Source organism: Oncorhynchus nerka, linkage group LG9a, assembly GCF_034236695.1.
Source record: "Oncorhynchus nerka isolate Pitt River linkage group LG9a, Oner_Uvic_2.0, whole genome shotgun sequence".
Classification (NCBI taxonomy): domain Eukaryota; kingdom Metazoa; phylum Chordata; class Actinopteri; order Salmoniformes; family Salmonidae; genus Oncorhynchus; species Oncorhynchus nerka.
Window position 1 is genome coordinate 59,781,945 of NC_088404.1, and position 20,281 is coordinate 59,802,225.

Below are 20,281 nucleotides of genomic sequence, written 5' to 3' on the forward strand. Positions count from 1 at the left end.
CTGTGACGCAACCCATTACCTACGTGACGTATGTCAATATAAAGCAGTCTATTGGTTTATTTCAATAACCGGTTTCACTTGATTAGTATTTTACAGTATATTCTTTATAGTGACATACAGTATTTGAAGTATTAGCCTATGTAAACGCCTATGTGGTATTTAAAACGAAAATCTCAATCAGCACAGCTGAATACAAGGTACATAGTCCACTCATGATAGTGAGATTGTAAATAATGTTAGTTGTTTTCATTTTCAGTGTAGAAGATTTACAGTGTCCCTCTGTAAATGAGCACATATCTCTTTCACATGAATGTAATAGAAATTACAACAAATTAACCTATAACACAAAATAATATTAGATGCTGAGGGTGATATTAACTTCATATAAAAGTTTGTCAAATTTTGGAAATATGATGGAATCAAAAAAACAAAACTTAGAATACACAAAGAACCATCATATTCATTATTTGCTCAGTGACTCCAATAACAACTGATACAGGACACCAATGACAGTCAGCTGTTAGCAGAGGTGAAAAAGTCAGCCAACAGACAAGGTGTTCGGCTTAGTTTTGCATTTAAATAAGCCTTTCCATAATAGTTTTTACTTCTAAGATAAAAGGCACCACCTTTTATTCAAAATAATATGTCTGCAGCAAGTGAGTGTACATACACTCAGTGGTCAGTTTATTAGGTACCCCCTTCTAGTATCGTGTCTGACCCCCCTTTGCCTCCAGAAAAGCCTGAATTCTTTGCGCATGGAAACATTGGTATTAAGAGACCTAACGTTTGCCAGGAAAACAATCCCCACAATAGTTGTCATAACAATAACGAGGCTATATACAGGGGATACCGATACCGAGTCAATGTGCAGGGTACAGGTTAGTCGAGGTAATTTGTAAAGTGACTATGCATAGATAATAAACAGAGAGTAGCAGCAGTATAAAAAAAGAAAGAAAACAGGCGGTAATTATTTAGGCAGGTTACCTTCGCTTCGTTTGATACAGATCTGCATTACAAACTCGGTCAGTGAAAGATTGAAAATGTCAGTGATGACACTTGCCAGTTGGTCCATGCATGCTTTGAGTACACGTCATGGTAATCCGTCTGGCCCCGCAGCTTTATGAATGTTGACCTGTTTAAAGTTCTTGCTTACATCGGCTACGGAGAGCACAGTTGTCCGGAACAGCTGGTGCTCTCATGCATGCTTCAGTGTTTCTTGCCTTGAAGCGAGCATAAAGGGCATTTAGCTCATCTGTAAGGCTCGTGTCACTGGTTAGCTCGCAGCTGGGTTTCCCTTTGTTGTCTGTAATAGTTTTCAAGCCCTGCCACATCTGACGAGCGTCGGAGCCGGTGTAGTATGATTTCAATCTTCGCCCTGTATTGACACTTTGCCTGTTTGATGGTTCGTCTGAGGAAGTAGCGGGATTTCTTATACGCGTCCGGATTAGTGTCCCGCTCCTTGAAAGCGGCAGCTCTAGCCTTTAGCTCTTTGAAGATGTTTCCTGTAATCCATGGCTTCTGGTTGGGATATGTACCTACAGTCACTGTGGTGACGACGTCGTCAATGCACTTATCAATGAAGCTGATGACTGAGGTGCCATACTCCTCAATGCCATTGGATGAGTCACAGAACATATTCCAGTCTGTGCTAACATAACAGTCCTGTAGCTTAGCATCCGCGTCATCTGGCCACTTCCATATTGAGCGTGTCACTGGTAATACCTGCTTTAGGTTTTGCTTGAAAGCTGGAATCAGGAGGATAGAATTATGTTCAGATTTTCCAAATGGAGGTGAGGAAGAGCTTTGTATGCTTCTCTGAGTGTGGACTAAAGGGGGTCTAGAGTTGTTTTCCTTCTGGTTGCACATGTGACATGCTGGTAGAAATTTGGTCAAATGGATTTCAGTTTGCCTGCATTAAAGTCCCCGGCCACTAGGAGCGCGCTTCTGGATGAGCATTTTCTTGTTTGCTTATGGCCTTATAGTTGTAATGGTAAATAAAAGGCTACAAATAATATACAGTGGGACAAAAATGTATTTAGTCAGCCACCAATTGTGCAAGTTCTCCCACTTAAAAAAATGAGAGAGGCCTGTAATTTTCATCATAGGTACACTTCAACTATGACAGACAAAATTAGAAAAGAAATCCAGAAAATCACATTGTTGGATTGTTGGATTTTTCCCACCATAATTTGCAAATAAATTCATAAAAAATCCTGACTAAATACTTTTTTGCCCCACTGTAGATGAGAACTCTGTTGGTAGATAGTGTGGTCTACAGCTTATTCTACCTCAGGCGAGCAAAACCTTGAGACGTCTTTAATATTAGAAATAGAGCACCAGTTGTTATTGACAAATACACACACATCTTACCAGACGCAGCTTCTCTGTCCTGCCGATGCACGGAATACCCAGCCAGCTCTATAGTATATCCGTGTCGTCGTTCATCCATGACTCGGTGAAACACAAGATATGACAGTTTTTAATTATTAATGTCCCTGTTGGTAGGATAGTCTTAATAATCATAGATCAATCATTTTATATTCCAGTGATTGCACGTTGGCCAATAGTACAGATGGTAGTGGAAGTTTCCTCACTCACCTACAAATTCTCAGAAGGAGACGCGTTCTGTCTCCTAGAGATGAACGTACTTTGGTGCGAAAAGTGCAAATCAATCCCAGAACAACAGCAAAGGACCTTGTGAAGATGTTGGAGGAAACAGGTACAAAAGTATCTATATCCACAGTAAAAAGAGTCCTATATCGACATAACCTGAAAGTCCGCTCAGCAAGGGAGAAGCCACTGCCCCCGAAACTGCCATATAATAGCCAGACTACAGTTTGCAACTGCACATGGGGACAAAGATGGTACTTTTTGGAGAAATGTCCTCTGGTCTGATGAAACAAAAATAGAACTGTTTGGTCATAATGACCATTGTTATGTTTGGATGAAAAAGGGGGCGGCTTGCAAGCTAAAGAACACCATCCCAACCGTGAAGCACGAGGGTGGCAGCATCATGTTGTGGGGGTGCTTTGCTGCAGGAGGGACTGGTGCACTTCACAAAATAGATGGCATCATAGACATTTCATTTCTTTCCTTTTTTTCATCTCTTTTCCCCACCAACCTGAAAAACCGAAGAGGGGACAATAGACAACATCCTTGCTGTTTGCCCTGATCAATAATCTGTTCCCTAATCAATTCGCCTATTTGGTGAGCTATTATTATTTAAAAAAATTACAATCTAGCTAACTTTAATAACGTTATACTATGTCCCCTTTGTTAGTAAGTGCAATTAAATGTTTTTTTTTACTAGAACTCAATGATAGAGACTAGACTAAACTAGATTAGATTACATTCATTGGTTGGATTGATTGATTGGGTTGTTTGATTTATTGACTCATTGATTGATTTGTTTTGCTTTCCCAGTACTACACCCAAACCACCACACAGAGAGAGTCAGCCCCAGTATAGTGCTCCTCGAGCAGTTTAGGGGTTCAATGTGGACAACAGCAGGTGGCAGCATCTAGCAGCAAACCTGGTGAGCAGATCACATTTCATTAGATATCTTTTCTATCCAGTTTCTCAAATGGAAAGTAGGCTGGAGGAGAGAAATGGAGAGGGAGATAGTGTGAATAAAAGAGTTTGAATACAGAAATGCATGAAAACACAGTGAATGTTCTCCTTAAACAGCATGAGAAGATACAACAAGAGGAAGAGAAGGTCAAAATAAAATGGATGAAGGACTGAAGAAGACGGCAAGAATAAAATAAAATAACATTTTATTTAAGTGAATCTGGCAAGTCAGTTATATAGAATGACGGGATAACTGCCTTGCTCAGGGGCAGAAGGACAGATTTTCACCTTGTCAGCTCGGGGATTCGATCTAGCAACCTTTCGGTTACCAGCACCAAAGCTCAGGAGAGATGATTAAAAAGGAAGAGAAGGAAATGGACATGATGAAAATAGATGTGGAAGAGAAGGCAAAGGATGAGGTAGAGTGAAAGAATAGTTGGGGGACTTGAAGGAGAAGGCGAATTGGAGAAAAGAGGGAAAAGAGGAGGAAAGAAGTGGAGAGAAAAGAGAGAGGAGTTTGAGAAGAGGAAGGAGGTGGAGCATGTGAAGTTGCATATGGAGGAGAAGATGAAGATGGAGGTAAGGAGGGGGATGTCAGACATGGAGAAACAGAAAGAGGAGGCGGTGAAGTTTAATATGGAGGAGTAGAAAATGGTGGTAAGGAGGGGGGATGTCAGACATGGAGAAACAGAAAGAGGAGGCGGTGAAGTTGAATATGGAGGAGTAGAAAATGGAGGTAAGGAGGGGGATGTCAGACATGGAGAAACAGAAAGAGGAGGCGGTGAAGTTGAATATGGAGGAGTAGAAAATGGAGTTAAAGAGAGTGATGACAGAGATGGAGGAGAAAAAAAGGAGGTGGATCAGTTGAAGGAGGCAATAGAGGAGAAATAGGAGAAGATGGAGAGTGTGAGCGAGTAAGAGATAAACAACAGAAACGTAATTGGAGGATGTGGAGAGAGTCCGAGAGGATTTGGAAGAAGGGATGAAACAGTTGAAAGACAGAGAGGAAATGTTTAAGAAGAAGGTGGAGTAGGTGAAGCTGGAGAAGAAGGAGAAGGTCGAGATAGGAGGGTGAAATGAGGAGACGAGATAAGGCGGTAAGTGGAAACAGAGATGATTGAGAGAGCGAAGGAGAAGACGACAGAGAGAGGAGATCAAGAGGAAGAGGGAGGCGTTGGATTGAGTGAGGGGGGGAGGAGTTGGAAGGTTTGAAGAAGAAAATGGAGGAGAGAGTCAGTGATGTAGCTAGGGTAATGGAGGAAATGGAAAAGAAAGAGAAGGAGAGGCGGAGAGGGAGAAGAGGGTCAAGAAGCAAATGGAAAAGAAAGAGAAGGAGAGGCGGAGAGGGAGAAGAGGGTCAAGAAGGAAATGGAAAAGAAAGAGAAGGAGAGGCGGAGAGGGAGTAGAGGGTCAAGAAGGAAATGGAAAAGAAAGAGAAGGAGAGGCGGAGAGGGAGAGAGGGTCAAGAAGGAAATGGAAAAGAAAGAGAAGGAGAAGGAGAGGCAGAGAGGGTCAAGAAGGAAATGGAAAAGAAAGAGAAGGAGAGGCGGAGAGGGAGAGAGGGTCAAGAAGGAAATGGAAAAGAAAGAGAAGGAGAAGGAGAGGCGGAGAGGGAGAAGAGGGTCAAGAAGGAAATGGAAAAAAAGAGAAGGAGAGGCGGAGAGGGAGAAGAGGGTCAAGAAGGAAATGAAAAAGAAAGAGAAGGAGAAGGAGAGGGAGAAGAGGGTCAAGAAGGAAATGGAAGAGAAAGAGAAGGAGAGGCGGAGATGGAGAAGAGGGTCAAGAAGGAAATGGAAAAGAAAGAGAAGGAGAGGCGGAGATGGAGAAGAGGGTCAAGAAGGAAATGGAAGAGAAAGAGAAGGAGAGGCGGAGATGGAGAAGAAGGTCAAGAAGGAAATGGAAAAGAAAGAGAAGGAGAGGCGGAGAGGGAGAAGAGGGTCAAGAAGGAAATGGAAAAGAAAGAGAAGGAGAGGCGGAGAGGGAGAAGAGGGTCAAGAAGGAAATGGAAAAGAAAGGGAAGGAGAGGGAGATGGAGAAGAGTGTAACGGAGGAAATGGAGCAGGTGAGAGATTGACGGCGCGAGCAAAGAGTGAGAGAGAACATGGAAGGATTAAGAAAGAGGAGAAAGATTAAGAAAAGTCAATATTGGAAAGTAAATCGATGGAGAAGGAGATGGACACCTGTTGAATGTGAGACTGAACACAGAAAGGACATGAGATGCCTTCATAAAGAGCCAGTAGTCTGAGACTGAGATCCACACCCTGGTTTGCATACGCCATAGAAATATAATACACTGTACTGCACATAGCCACAGCCATAGGAATAGCATAAGAATATCATACAGGTACCTCTATTACCACAGCCACTACTCACTAACATTAGCTTGTATGAATAGCGAGAGCCAGTATTCAGTTGAGATTTTATGAAAACCAGGTAGCATGCTCTTGTTTGTATGCATATACTAGCTAAAATGATGCTATAACTGTAGAAACACATTTTCTTTCACTTTCAGATTCCCAGATGGGACAGCTACCATAATTTCATCGTTGACCTCATCAAAAGGGAGTAGGATAAAGAGAGGAACACACACCCAAATGATAAACACAGGCATGGTTATTGGTCCATGGCATGTGATGGAATGTTGACTGACTAAAGAAAATAGTTTATTGGGCATTTTATATGACCAATCCTACCTTTATAAGTGGGACATTGATTTATTAATATATCCTACTTATGAACAATACATTTACTATTGTAATCGTGCAGATCTGACGATATCGCTATTGTCCTACCCATGACCATGCACTGCATTGATTGACAAACGTAACATTCTGTTCACCAATGGCTGGTATACATACAGTAAGCCTATTTGTCAGAACCTGCAATAGCCTATTCTCTTATCTATAAAACAAAAGCAATTTAGATCAAAAGTAGTCCATATTAACAAAGGAAAGTGTATTTACAAAGTGCCTAACTAAAACATAGAATTTCTCGTTTTGCAATGTCATTAGACATTTGTTCAATTCGGCCTATACCTTCTCTGACTATGCCTAGATAGTCATTCAACCAGACATATATGGTATATGACATCAACTTGTGAAACTGTGCTGACTCAACTGGAACACGAAAACAGAGACTACCACCTAGTGGCATTTGTTAGTAGTAGCATCTCTTTTACAGTCGCACATATCAAATTACAATCAATTTACAATCGCACATATCAATGCAGGGAAAACATTTATTTGCAAAAAATAATGTATATATTTCTTAAGCAGTACATGATCCTAATAATCTTCAGAATCATTATAATTGCAATGGCAGTTTTGAAACAAAATCTACATAATACACAATCTTCTGGAACACTGTAATGCATACATCTTCAAAACAATCATTTAAATACATAAAAGCAATTTAACATTCATTTTTATTTGGTTTCATGTAGAGTTTGTACTTCAAGTAGAGAGATTACATTGAATAAGTGAGCTTGTTGTATTTCCCGCTTTTTGCACGCAGAGCACTTGTGGAAGTACGAGAGCATTTGAACTCAGTGCAGAGAGCAGAGGAGGTGGTTATTAGTCATATTTCCTCAAATTTGTTTCTGTTAAAGGACCACAAAAACTAAAAAGACATAAAAGACATGCTCTGGAACTTTGGCAACTACAAAAAAAATGTCTTAAATCTCGCTCTTTGGGCTGGATGTGTCAACGTGTAGTTCATACATGCATAATCTAGGAGCAAGGTTACTGTCCTCAATTAGACACAAAATTGCGAGTTTGAAAAGCAACTGCTTTTCTGGAAGCTGTGCTGTGCCATTTTCCCTGCATTTTCCCCCACATGGGCCAACCCCCAAGACATTTGAGTTTTAGTCAATGAGTTTCAGCCCGTCACCAAATGAGTGACAGCTAGCAAGTTGCACACGCAGCAGAGCAAAAGAGAGACCAATGACGTGGTGCACATAAGATGATGCGGTAAGCAATTTTCAGGGACATTTTTTGGCTCGTGAGATCTACGTCCAGAACTACTGGATAAAAAGTATAGAAATGTACCAGAGAATCTCTTTAATGGTTATATGGGGAAGAAGTTATCTCTGAGGGGTTACCAATATATTTTTATTTAACCAGTTAAGTTGAATGAGAACACATTCACAGCAACAACCTGGAGAATAGTTAGAGGGGATGAATGAGCCAATTGGAAGCTGGGCATGATTAGGTGGTATTATGGCCAGATTGGGAATTTAGCAAGGACACCAGGGTTAACACCCCTACTCTTACTCTTATGATAAGTGCCAATTGTTCTTTAGTGACCACAGAGAGTCAGGACAACCGTTTAACATTCCATCCGATAGACAGCACCCTACGCAGAGTAACATCCCCAAACACTGCCCTAGGAGATTTGGATGTTGATTTTTTTAGACCAGAGGAAAGAGTGCTTCCTACTTGCCCTCCAACACCACTTCCAGCAGCATCTGGTTTCCTATTCAGGGACTGACCAGGACCAACCCTGCTTAGCTTCAGAAGCAAGCCATCAATGGGATGCAGGGTGGTATGCTGCCATCTCAAGTAGGTACTGTACTGCCAACTCAATGAGCGATTTGGACCATAATTCTGTCCTGCCTGAGCTTTCAAAATGTAACAATGACATTTTTTGATGTCAGTGAAAATGGATGGGAGTAAAAAAGTAAATATTTTCTTAAGGAATGTAGTGGATTAAAAGTAAAAGTTGTCAAAAGTATAAATAGTAAAGTAAAGTACATATACCCCAACAAATGACTTAAGTATTACTTTAAAGTATTTTTACTTAAGTATTTTACACCACTGCTCATCACCTAGGGAATCACGTACATGTAAACAACTTAAATATAAACTCCTTCAACATTCAAATCTAGCAGACATAAGGAAGTGTTTTAAGAGAGTCATAGCATGGATCACTTAGCTATTTGATTTGGAATTTTAGGACCCCTTTCGGTATCCCACAAAAATATAAACAAATGATTTGATCAAATACGCATTGAATAACACATTCATAAATGGCCACGCAATTCCTAGTTTGAAAAGCAACTGTTTTCTGGAAGCTGTGCTGTGCCATTTCCCCTGCATTTTCCCCCACATGGGCCAACCCCCAAGAAATTTGAGTTTTAGTCAATGAGTTTCAACCCGTCACCAAAAAAACAGTAAAAAAAATAAATCACAAGGAATAAGGTTTTTGAAGTGTCTGTCCTATATCTAGGTGATAGAGATATAGGAAAATTACAATACCAGTCAAAGGTTTGGACACAACTACTCATTCAAGGGTTTTTCTTTATTTTAACTATTACTAGTTACTATTTTACTACAAGTGAAGACATCAAAACTATGAAATACAACATATGGAATCATGTAGTAACCAAACAAGTGTTAAACAAATCAAAACATATATTATATTTTAGATTCTTCAAGTAGCCACCCTTTGCCTTGATGACAGCCTTGCACGCTGTTGGCATCCTCTCGACCAGCTTCACCTGGAATGCTTTTCCAAAAGTCTTGAAGGAGTTCCCAAATATGCTAACAACGTGTTGGCTGCTTTTCCTTTGCTCTGAGTTACAACTCATCCCAAACCATCTACATTGGGTTGAGGTCGGATGATAGTGGAGGCCAGGTCATCTGATGCAGCACTCCATCACACTCCTTTTGGTGAAATAGCCCTAATACAGCCTGGAGGTATGATGGGTCATTGTCCTGCTGAAAAACGAATGATAGTCCCACCAAGTGCAAACCAGATGGGATGGCGTATCGCTGCAGAATACTGTGGTAGCCATGCTGGTTAAGTGTGCCTTGAATTTTACACCCCAACACCATAACACTACCTCCTCCATGCTTCACGTTGGGATACACACATGCTGGGATAATCTGTTCACCAACTCTGCGTCTCACAAAGTCATGGCAGTTGGACCAAAAATCTAAAATTTGGACTAATCAGAACAAAGGACAGATTTCCACCGGTCTAATGTCCATTGCTCGTGTTTCTTGGCCCAGACAAGTCTCTTCTTCGTATTGGTGTCCTTTAGCAGTGGTTTCTTTGCAGCAACTCGACCATGAGGGCCTGATTCACACAGTCCCCTCTGAACAGTTGATGTTGAGATGTGTCTGTTACTTGAACTCTGTTAACTGGTGACTCAAATGAACTTATCCTCTGCAGCAGAGGTAACTCTGGGTCTTCCTTTCCTATGGCGGTCCTATTGAGAGCCAGTTTCATCATTGTGCTTGATGGTTTCAAAGTTCTTGAAATTTTCCACATTGACTGACCTTCATGTCTTAACAAGAAATTTGTGAAGTGGTTGAAAAACTAGTTTTAATGACTCCAACCTAAGTGTATGTAAACTTCCGACTTCACACCTGTTAATTCAAATGAAATGTCATTCCAGGTGACTACGTCATGAAGCTTGTTTTCAAATCAAAGTTTATTTGTCATGTGTGCCGAATACAACAGACCTTACAGTGAAATGCTTACTTACAGGCTCTAACCAATACTGCAAAAAAGGTATTGGGTGAACAATAGGTAGGTAAAGAAATAAAAACAACATTAAAAAGACAGTGAAAAATATTAGTAGCGCTGCTATATACAGTAGCGAGGCTATAAAAGTAGCGAGGCTACATACAGACACAGGTTAGTCGCTCTGATTGAGGTAGTATGACATCCAAGATGGCGTAGCAGTCACACGTCCTTTGTCCTCGTCTTATCGTGTCCCGTGTATATTTGTATATATTTTTCTTCGCATATCTTTTTTATATTTTCTAAAACTCAACTTCAAAACACTCTCCTGCAACCCGCCTCACCCAATGTGGAGCGGGTCTGTTTCTTTCTAAAGTATTATTGCCCTCGAATAAGGAATCCCACAACAGAAGCTAGCCAGCTCACTAGCCAGCTCACTAGCTACTAGCTAGCAGTCAGCTAATCACTGCTAGCGGTCATCAGCTAACCTTTAGCTCAGAAAGCTCTAGCCAGTTTGTACAACGCGTCTCAAACCAGAGCATACCGGACTTTCTCTCCATATTCCTTGATTCCTTCCGCATGCTCTGGACATTTTTACGTGGATCTTCGCAGCTAGCTAGCTGTTATCCGAGTACTGGCTAACGTCGGTCCCGGAGCAAGCACCAATTAGCCTGGAGCTCATGCTAGGCCCTTTCTCCTGGCTTGCTAGAGGCCCATCAGCCACTCCTGGGCTACAATACCCGGACCCCTTCTACTGCCGGTACGGGGCACGGAACCCTGCCAATCCTTCACGACTGGACAACGACTTAATCTGCTCGAGGGGGTACTCAACTGGCCTCTACATCGCGACCACCCCTGAATGACTCGGAACCCTACTAATCCATCACGACTGGTCTATCGATGTCATCAACTCGGAGACCAAAACAGACTTTGCTCCGTCGAGACATCCCTCTAGCTTGCTAGCCCCGGTCTGCTAGCTCGTAGCCCCGACCTGCTAGCTGTCTGAATAGGTGGGTAAAAGAAGAAGCCTTTTTGTCCTAGACTTGGCATTCCCATACCGTTTGCCATGCGGTAGCAGAGAGAACAGTCTATGGCTGGGGTGGCTGGGGTCTTTGACAATTTTTAGGGTCTTCCTCTGACACCGCCTGGTGTAGAGGTCCTGGATGGCAGGAAGCTTGGCCCCAGTGATGTACTGGGCCGTACGCACTACCCTCTGTAGTGCCTTGTGGTCTGAGGCCGAGCAATTGCCGTACCAGGCAGTGATGCAACCAGCCAGGATGCTCTCGATGTTGCAGCTGTAGAACCTTTTGAGGATCTCAGGACCCATGCCAAATCTTTTTAGTTTCCTGAGGGGGAATAGGCTTTGTTGTGCCCTCTTCACAACTGTCTTGGTGTGTTTGGACCGTTCTAGTTTGTTGGTGATGTGGACACCAAGGAACTTGAAATTCTCAACCTTCTCCACTACAGATCCGTCGATGAGAATGGGGCCGTGCTCGGTCCTCCTTTTCCTGTAGTCCACAATCATCTCCTGAGAGAATGCCAAGAGTGTGCAAAGCTGTCATCAAGCCAAAGGGTGGCTATTTTGAAGAATCTCAAATATAAAATATATTTTGATTTGTTTAACACTTTTTTTATTACTAAATGATCCCATATGTGTTATTTCATAGTTTTGATGTCTTCACTATTATTCACCAATGTAGAAAATAGTAAAAATACAGAAAACCCCTTGAATGAGTAGGTGTGAACAAACTTTTGACTGGTGTTGTATATACCTATTATGACACAGTTATTATGCTGGACCCACAAACATCACATCAAGTTATTCATTTTCACATCTCTTCCTATAGTAGGAGACTGGCTCTAAGCCACCACATATTTGGGTAGTATGTAATATGTGGTTCAGGTCCTGTAGTGACGTTGGCATGAAATAAGGCATAATATATGATTGAATACTGGGCAGCATAAGTTAATGAGTTCATCAGTTGGGTTGAGCCGAGGTGGGAGGAGAGGAGACGGAAAGAAGAGCTGAGGAGAGGGAGAGGATGCTAGAGGAGATGGGGAGTACAGGAGAATGGAGGAGAGGAGAGAGGAGAGGAGAGGAGGAGAGGATAGGATAGGTGGGTGGCTGGCTGTGTTTTGATGGCTATGAAACATAAAAGCTGTCTGAGAATGTGCATGAAAAAGACAGAACATTCTGTCTGTACACTGGATTACAGACAGCTATTTCTAGCACTGGTGTTTAGGGAGACATGATGCCATCAGGGGCAGCTGTGGCTGACTGGGCCGGGCCGGGTGGATAGGGCCACGTCTGGCTCTAACCCAGTACACAGACAGATAGGGAGAGAGAGGGGGGAGTGGGAGAGAGGGGGAGCAAAGGAAAAGGAGAGAGGAAGAGAGAAAGAGAGCGAGAGAGAGCTAAAGGGAGGGAGAGATGTGGAGATATAGAAAGAGCGATAGACAGAGAAAGAGAGAGGGAGGGGTCTCTCAGAGTTCTGCTCTGATAAGTCCTGACGGTTGTGTATTAAGAGAAAGAGACATGGTGACTGAGTTTAGTAGAAACTAGGTCAGGTGAGTTGGGCCCTGTCTGTCTACGCCCGGAACAAACTCAGCGCACTGTGGTATCGTCTGAAATGGCACCCTATTCCCTATGCAGTGCACAACTTTTGAGTGAATAGGGTGGGTTGCAATTTCTCCCGCAGACAGAGCACTGAGACTGCTCAGTAGTGCATGGCCCTTTTAGAAGTAGGGAATATGGTGTCATTTTAGACCCAGCCTGTGTGTCCTCAGGTCTGTCTGTCTGTCTGTCTGTCTGAGGGAGGAACAGGAACAGTGACAGCGGGTCGTGTTCTGAGTGAGGAGGCAGAGGCAGGCAAACTGGGTCACCACAGACACAGCCAGAGGAAAAAATAAGATTACACAGGCAGACAACGAACAGCACTGTGAGCAGAATTAGATGGTAGGGTTTTTAGGACAGCCTTTTATGTAACAGCCGGAACACGACAGAGCAGAGCAGAGCAGACAGCTGAAACACTGGGAATATTTTCTCTCTCTTGCTGTTTGAGAACCACGATTTGGTTAAACACTGTCCGTTGATCACCAGTTAAAATATATTTACTTATATCTTCTGTACGTTCTTTCAATGGTCGTAGTATATCATGACATGATGCATGCATCCCAAGAACACTTTTCTAAATGTCTCTGAACATCTTAGTTAGCTTCTACATGTTGAACAGTGGAGGAGGTGGTTTACGGAGCCTCAAATGCGAAAAGCTGAAATGCACAAAACAATTTGTTTTTCCATTATTGCTTTATTCGGTTCCTGGTTAGAATGTATAACCCATAGACAGTGAGGTACAAACTCAGTGATATACCAAAGCATCCTATTTTCAGTGCTGTTGCCTATGAGGGAAGAGTGACGTACCATATATTGTGAGTGCTAATGACGCAGAATAGACAGGGAGTTATTCTGCTGTGAGGCAGCCTTTTCTCAGCACTGCCTTTAGGGGTAATAGTGAGGTGTAAGGTAGACATCTCCAAGGTTGGGGTCAATTCAATTTGAATTCCAGTATATTCAGGAAGTACATTATGATTTCATTCCAATTTTCTTCAACCCACTTTTCAAATAGGAACATTTGGAGTTGGAATATTGTTTTCTGTCTCAATTGACTTGATTTCAAATGGAACTGACCCCAACCCTGCCCCTCTGAGTGCAGCCTTTAGGGGGAAGAGTGTGGTATAGACTGTGAGGTAGACTCTTCTGAGTGCAGCCTTTAGGGGGAACAGTGTGGTATAGACTGTGAGGTAGACTCTTCTCAGTGCCGCCTTTAGGGGGAACAGTGTGGTATAGACTATGAGGTAGACTCTTCTGAGTGCAGCCTTTAGGGGGAACAGTGTGGTATAGACTGTGAGGTAGACTCTTCTGAGTGCCGCCTTTAGGGGGAAGAGTGTGGTATAGACTGTGAGGTAGACTCTTCTCAGTGCCGCCTTTAGGGGGAACAGTGTGGTATAGACTATGAGGTAGACTCTTCTGAGTGCAGCCTTTAGGGGGAACAGTGTGGTATAGACTGTGAGGTAGACTCTTCTGAGTGCCGCCTTTAGGGGGAAGAGTGTGGTATAGACTGTGAGGTAGACTCTTCTGAGTGCAGCCTTTAGGGGGAACAGTGTGGTATAGACTGTGAGGTAGACTCTTCTGAGTGCTGCCTTTAGGGGGAACAGTGTGGTATAGACTGTGAGATAGACTCTTCTCAGTGCAGCCTTTAGGGGGAACAGTGTGGTATAGACTATGAGGTAGACTCTTCTCAGTGCCACCTTTAGGGGGAAGAGTGTGGTATAGACTATGAGGTAGACTCTTCTCAGTGTCACCTTTAGGGGGAACAGTGTGGTATAGACTGTGAGGTAGACTCTTCTCAGTGCAGCCTTTAGGGGGAACAGTGTGGTATAGACTGTGAGGTAGACTCTTCTGAGTGCAGCCTTTAGGGGGAACAGTGTGGTATAGACTATGATGTAGACTCTTCTCAGTGCCACCTTTAGGGGGAACAGTGTGGTATAGACTATGAGGTAGACTCTTCTCAGTGCCACCTTTAGGGGGAAGAGTGTGGTATAGACTGTGAGGTAGACTCTTCTGAGTGCAGCCTTTAGGGGGAACAGTGTGGTATAGACTGTGAGGTAGACTCTTCTGAGTGCCGCCTTTAGGGGGAACAGTGTGGTATAGACTGTGAGGTAGACTCTTCTCAGTGCCGCCTTTAGGGGGAAGAGTGTGGTATAGACTGTGAGGTAGACTCTTCTCAGTGCCGCCTTTAGGGGGAAGAGTGTGGTATAGACTGTGAGGTAGACTCTTCTGAGTGCAGCCTTTAGGGGGAACAGTGTGGTATAGACTGTGAGGTAGACTCTTCTGAGTGCAGCCTTTAGGGGGAACAGTGTGTTATAGACTGTGAGGTAGACTCTTCTGAGTGCCGCCTTTAGGGGGAAGAGTGTGGTATAGACTGTGAGGTAGACTCTTCTCAGTGCCACCTTTAGGGGGAAGAGTGCAACCTGGTCTCAGAGCATTTCATATTATTCTGTACGTAATTCCTAGACACTCCATTTGGAAATATATATTACGTTTCAGTTGGTATGTATTAATTTGTGGATGTCCATGACTTAAGATTAAAGTGCTGAAAACCCTATTGAATGAAAACTCAATTAGAAAATCTGTTGGCCAGCAAGTTGGAGGGTTTTCAGTGGTGGAACTATGTTTATTCATCCCGCGCAAGGGAACCACACCTGCAAAGCCTGTTATGCACCTTCATAGGGTAAGTCTGAATACCAACTACTGAGAAGTGTGTAGGAAAGGGGTACATTTCCTGAGTCAAAATCGGGCCCTTGGTGCATTAATAGCCGTTGATGTTGTTTCTAGAATACTGATAAATGCACAGTATGTGTGGAATAGAAAATAGTAGAATTGAACTTTATTGATAATACATTCTCTGTATTGGTTCTTCTCGCAAACAACTTGAAGGGAATGAGTTTGACATTTCAGGATCAAAACGTGTGTTAGCGACATTGCATACCGCTTTGAGTCTGGAATACTCTGAAGGTCGTTTATGAAAGGAGGTTCAGTTCCTCCAGTAGTCATAAAAAGGCGACACAGCAGCCTACCTTCTGTGTGCTTTACCTATCTCTTGTTGGACTGAAGATCACAATAATATTATCGACCACAAATGTTGTCCCTGCACTTTTGGTGTAGCTATTATGCTTTATGGCCATACATGCAAACTCATACACAAGTACAGCAGGGTGTGCACACACTAACCCTAACACTAACCCTAACCCTAACCCTAACCCACACATGAAATCATTTTATTTGTGGTACAAAACCAAAACGGTTTCAGTTACTTTAGTCTAATAACATCCTGGCGTACTGATCAGAGTTGATTGAATACGGTGAACGTTTAGCGATTGGAGGTTTTGATAAAGAAATCTGATTTACTGTCACTGTATACTCCCCCTCCGGCGCTCTAGGTCACCTGACTGCTCATTATTACGCACACCTGTCACCGCCAGTGCCTCATCAGACTCACCTGGACTCCATCGAGGACCACTTTGGAAATAAGCGTTTTAATTAATACTTTCAAGTGATATCCTCTGGGTCCACATTGTACATTGTGTTGTATATGTCTGTTGCCCAAAATAAAGTCAATTCAATCATCTGCCTGATTACCTTCCCTATATATGTCTGTAAGGGCTGGTGCGGGACAGGAGAAGCAGGTACGGGCAGTCAGACATTTATTGGGGAACAGACATAGAACAAGACAGGAACAGCATCAGCACACGGGTAACACGGACATATGACAGTCAATGCAGCAGTGGGGGACAGAGCAGGGGAACTGACAAATATAGGGGAGGTTCTTAACAGGTGATAAGTGAGTCCAGGAAGGTGTGCATAAATGATCGTGGCAGGAGTGCGTAATGCAGGGCAGCCTGGCGGGGGAAGAGCGGGAGCAGGCATGACAATGTCACTCCCTTTGGTTCCTTCCCTATATTTTACATTTACATTTTAGTGCATCTAGGTATTTTAAGGGGGTGAGAAGGATTACTTTATCCTATCCTAGGTATTCCTTAAAGAGGTGGGGTTTCAGGTGTCTCCGGAAGGTGGTGATTGACTCCGCTGTCCTGGCGTCGTGAGGGAGTTTGTTCCACCATTGGGGGGCCAGAGCAGCGAACAGTTTTGACTGGGCTGAGCGGGAACTGTACTTCCTCAGTGGTAGGGAGGCGAGCAGGCCAGAGGTGGATGAACGCAGTGCCCTTGTTTGGGTGTAGGGCCTGATCAGAGCCTGGAGGTACTGAGGTGCCGTTCCCCTCACAGCTCCGTAGGCAAGCACCATGGTCTTGTAGCGGATGCAAGCTTCAACTGGAAGCCAGTGGAGAGAGCGGAGGAGCGGGGTGACGTGAGAGAACTTGGGAAGGTTGAACACCAGACGGGCTGCGAGCGTTCTGGATGAGTTGTAGGGGTTTAATGGCACAGGCAGGGAGCCCAGCCAACAGCGAGTTGCAGTAATCCAGGCGGGAGATGACAAGTGCCTGGATTAGGACCTGCGCCGCTTCCTGTGTGAGGCAGGGTCGTACTCTGCGGATGTTGTAGAGCATGAACCTACAGGAACGGGCCACCGCCTTGATGTTATTTGAGAACGACAGGGTGTTGTCCAGGATCACGCCAAGGTTCTTAGCGCTCTGGGACGAGGACACAATGGAGTTGTCAACCGTGATGGCGAGATCATGGAATGGGCAGTCCTTCCCGGGAGGAAGAGCAGCTCCGTCTTGCCGAGGTTCAGCTTGAGGTGATGATCCGTCATCCACACTGATATGTCTGCCAGACATGCAGAGATGCGATTCGCCACCTGGTCGTCAGAAGGGGGAAAGGAGAAGATTAATTGTGTGTCGTCTGCATAGCAATGATAGGAGAGACCATGTGAGGTTATGACAGAGCCAAGTGACTTGGTGTATAGCGAGAATAGGAGAGGGCCTAGAACAGAGCCCTGGGGACACCAGTGGTGAGAGCACGTGGTGAGGAGACGGATTCTCGCCACGCCACCTGGTAGGAGCGACCTGTCAGGTAGGACGCAATCAAGCGTGGGTCCCGGGAGATGCCCAACTCGGAGAGGGTGGAGAGGAGGATCTGATGGTTCACAGTATCGAAGGCAGCCGATAGGTCTAGAAGGATGAGAGCAGAGGAGAGAGAGTTAGCTTTAGCAGTGCGGAGCGCCTCCGTGATACAGAGAAGAGCAGTCTCAGTTGAATGACTAGTCTTGAAACCTGACTGATTTGGATCAAGAAGGTCATTCTGAGAGAGATAGCGGGAGAGCTGGCCAAGGACGGCACGTTCAAGAGTTTTGGAGAGAAAAGAAAGAAGGGATACTGGTCTGTAGTTGTTGACATCGGAGGGATCGAGTGTAGGTTTTTCAGAAGGGGTGCAACTCTCGCTCTCTTGAAGACGGGAGGGACGTAGCCAGCGGTCAGGGATGAGTTGATGAGCGAGGTGAGGTAAGGGAGAAGGTCGGAGATGGTCTGGAGAAGAGAGGAGGGGATAGGGTCAAGCGGGCAGGTTGTTGGGGTCGGCCGTCACAAGACGCGAGATGTCATCTGGAGAGAGAGGGGAGAAAGAGGTCAGAGCACAGGGTAGGGCAGTGTGAGCAGAACCAGCGGTGTCGTTTGACTTAGCAAACGAGGATCGGATGTCGTTTTTTCGACCTTCTTTTCAAAATGGTTGACGAAGTCATCTGCAGAGAGGGAGGAGGGGGAGGGGGAGGAGGATTCAAGAGGGAGGAGAAGGTGGCAAAGAGCTTCCTAGGGTTAGAGGCAGATGCTTGGAATTTAGAGTGGTAGAAAGTGGCTTTAGCAGCAGAGACAGAGGAGGAAAATGTAGAGAGGAGGGAGTGAAAGGATGCCAGGTCCGCAGGGAGGCAGTTTTCCTCCATTTCCGCTCGGCTGCCCGAGCCCTGTTCTGTGAGCTCGCAATGAGTCGTCGAGCCACGGAGCGGGAGGGGAGGACCGAGCCGGCCTGGAGGATAGGGGACATAGAGAGTCAAAGGATGCAGAAAGGGAGGAGAGGAGGGTTGAGGAGGCAGAATCAGGAGATAGGTTGGAGAAGGTTTGAGCAGAGGGAAGAGATGATAGGATGGAAGAGGAGAGAGTAGCGGGGGAGAGAGAGCGAAGGTTGGGACGGCGCGATACCATCCGAGTAGGGGCAGTGTGGGAAGTGTTGGATGAGAGCGAGAGGGAAAAGGATACAAGGTAGTGGTATATATGTCACTCCCTTTGGTTCCTTCCCTATATATGTCACTCCATTTGGTTCCTTCCCTATATGTCTCTCCCTTTGGTTCCTTCCCTATAAATGTCACTCCCTTTGGTTCCTTCCCTATATATGTCACTCCCTTTGGTTCCTTCCCTATATATGTCACTCCCTTTGGTTCCTTCCCTATATGTCTCTCCCTTTGGTTCCTTCCCTATAAATGTCACTCCCTTTGGTTCCTTCCCCATATATGTCACTCCCTTTGGTTCCTTCCCCATATATGTCACTCCCTTTGATTCCTTACCTATATATGTCACTCCCTTTGGTTCCTTCCCCATATATGTCACTCCCTTTGATTCCTTACCTATATATGTCACTCCCTTTGGTTCCTTCCCCATATATGTCACTCCCTTTGGTTCCTTCCCCATATATGTCACTCCCTTTGGTTCCTTCTCCATATAAGTCACTCCCTTTGGTTCCTTCCCCATATATGTCACTCCCTTTGGTTCCTTCCCTATATATGTCACTCCCTTTGGTTCCTTCCCCATATGTCACTCCCTTTAGTTCCTTACCTATATATGTCACTCCCTTTGGTTCCTTCCCCATATATGTCACTCCCTTTGGTTCCTTCCCTATATATGTCACTCCCTTTGGTTCCTTCCCTATATATGTCACTCTCTTTGGTTCCTTCCCTATATATGTCACTCCCTGTGGTTCCTTCCCCAGGCGTTATTGTTTCTGTTTCATGTCTGTGCGATGTTTCGTGTTTTCTATTGTTGGGTTTATTTATTAAATGATTCACTCCCTGAACCTGCTTCCTGACTCCCAGTGAACACATTATATTTACAGAGGTACCTTATTGTTTTATTGGTTTTATTGGAGACATCTAATCAAACAGGAAAAGAGAATTGAGAAATATACTATTTCGTGATTAGGGAGAGGCCTTTTTTTATGACAAAGCTTTTAGATTGAAAAACTCAGTGCCCCCATACAAAAAAAATCACTTTGAAGCACATTGAAGGGCAGTAAGACGCTGCACCAATAATGCATAGTCACTAGTCTTGCACTTCTAGGTCTTCTAGGATTGCATCCCAAATGGCACCCTATTCCCTGTATTGTGCACTACTTTCGACAAGAGCCTTATGGACCCGGGTCAAAAGCAGTACACTGTATTGGGAATAGGGTGCCATTAGGGAGGCAGACCCAGACATCACACCATATTCTCCTTTGAGAAATGCAGAACGACTCACATGTATTACACACATATCTTCAGTGCATATTATTAAGATGCCTACAGCATACATTTCATGGAGAAAAACAATCAAAGAACATATATAAAACACATACATGTATGCATCCTGTGCAGTGCAGTGTGCGTATACAGTACATGCTCATAAACACAGAGTATGTTCACAAGCAGACAAACACACATGCTGGACTTAAGTCTGACTGCACTCTCACTGGTGGCTGCTCTGT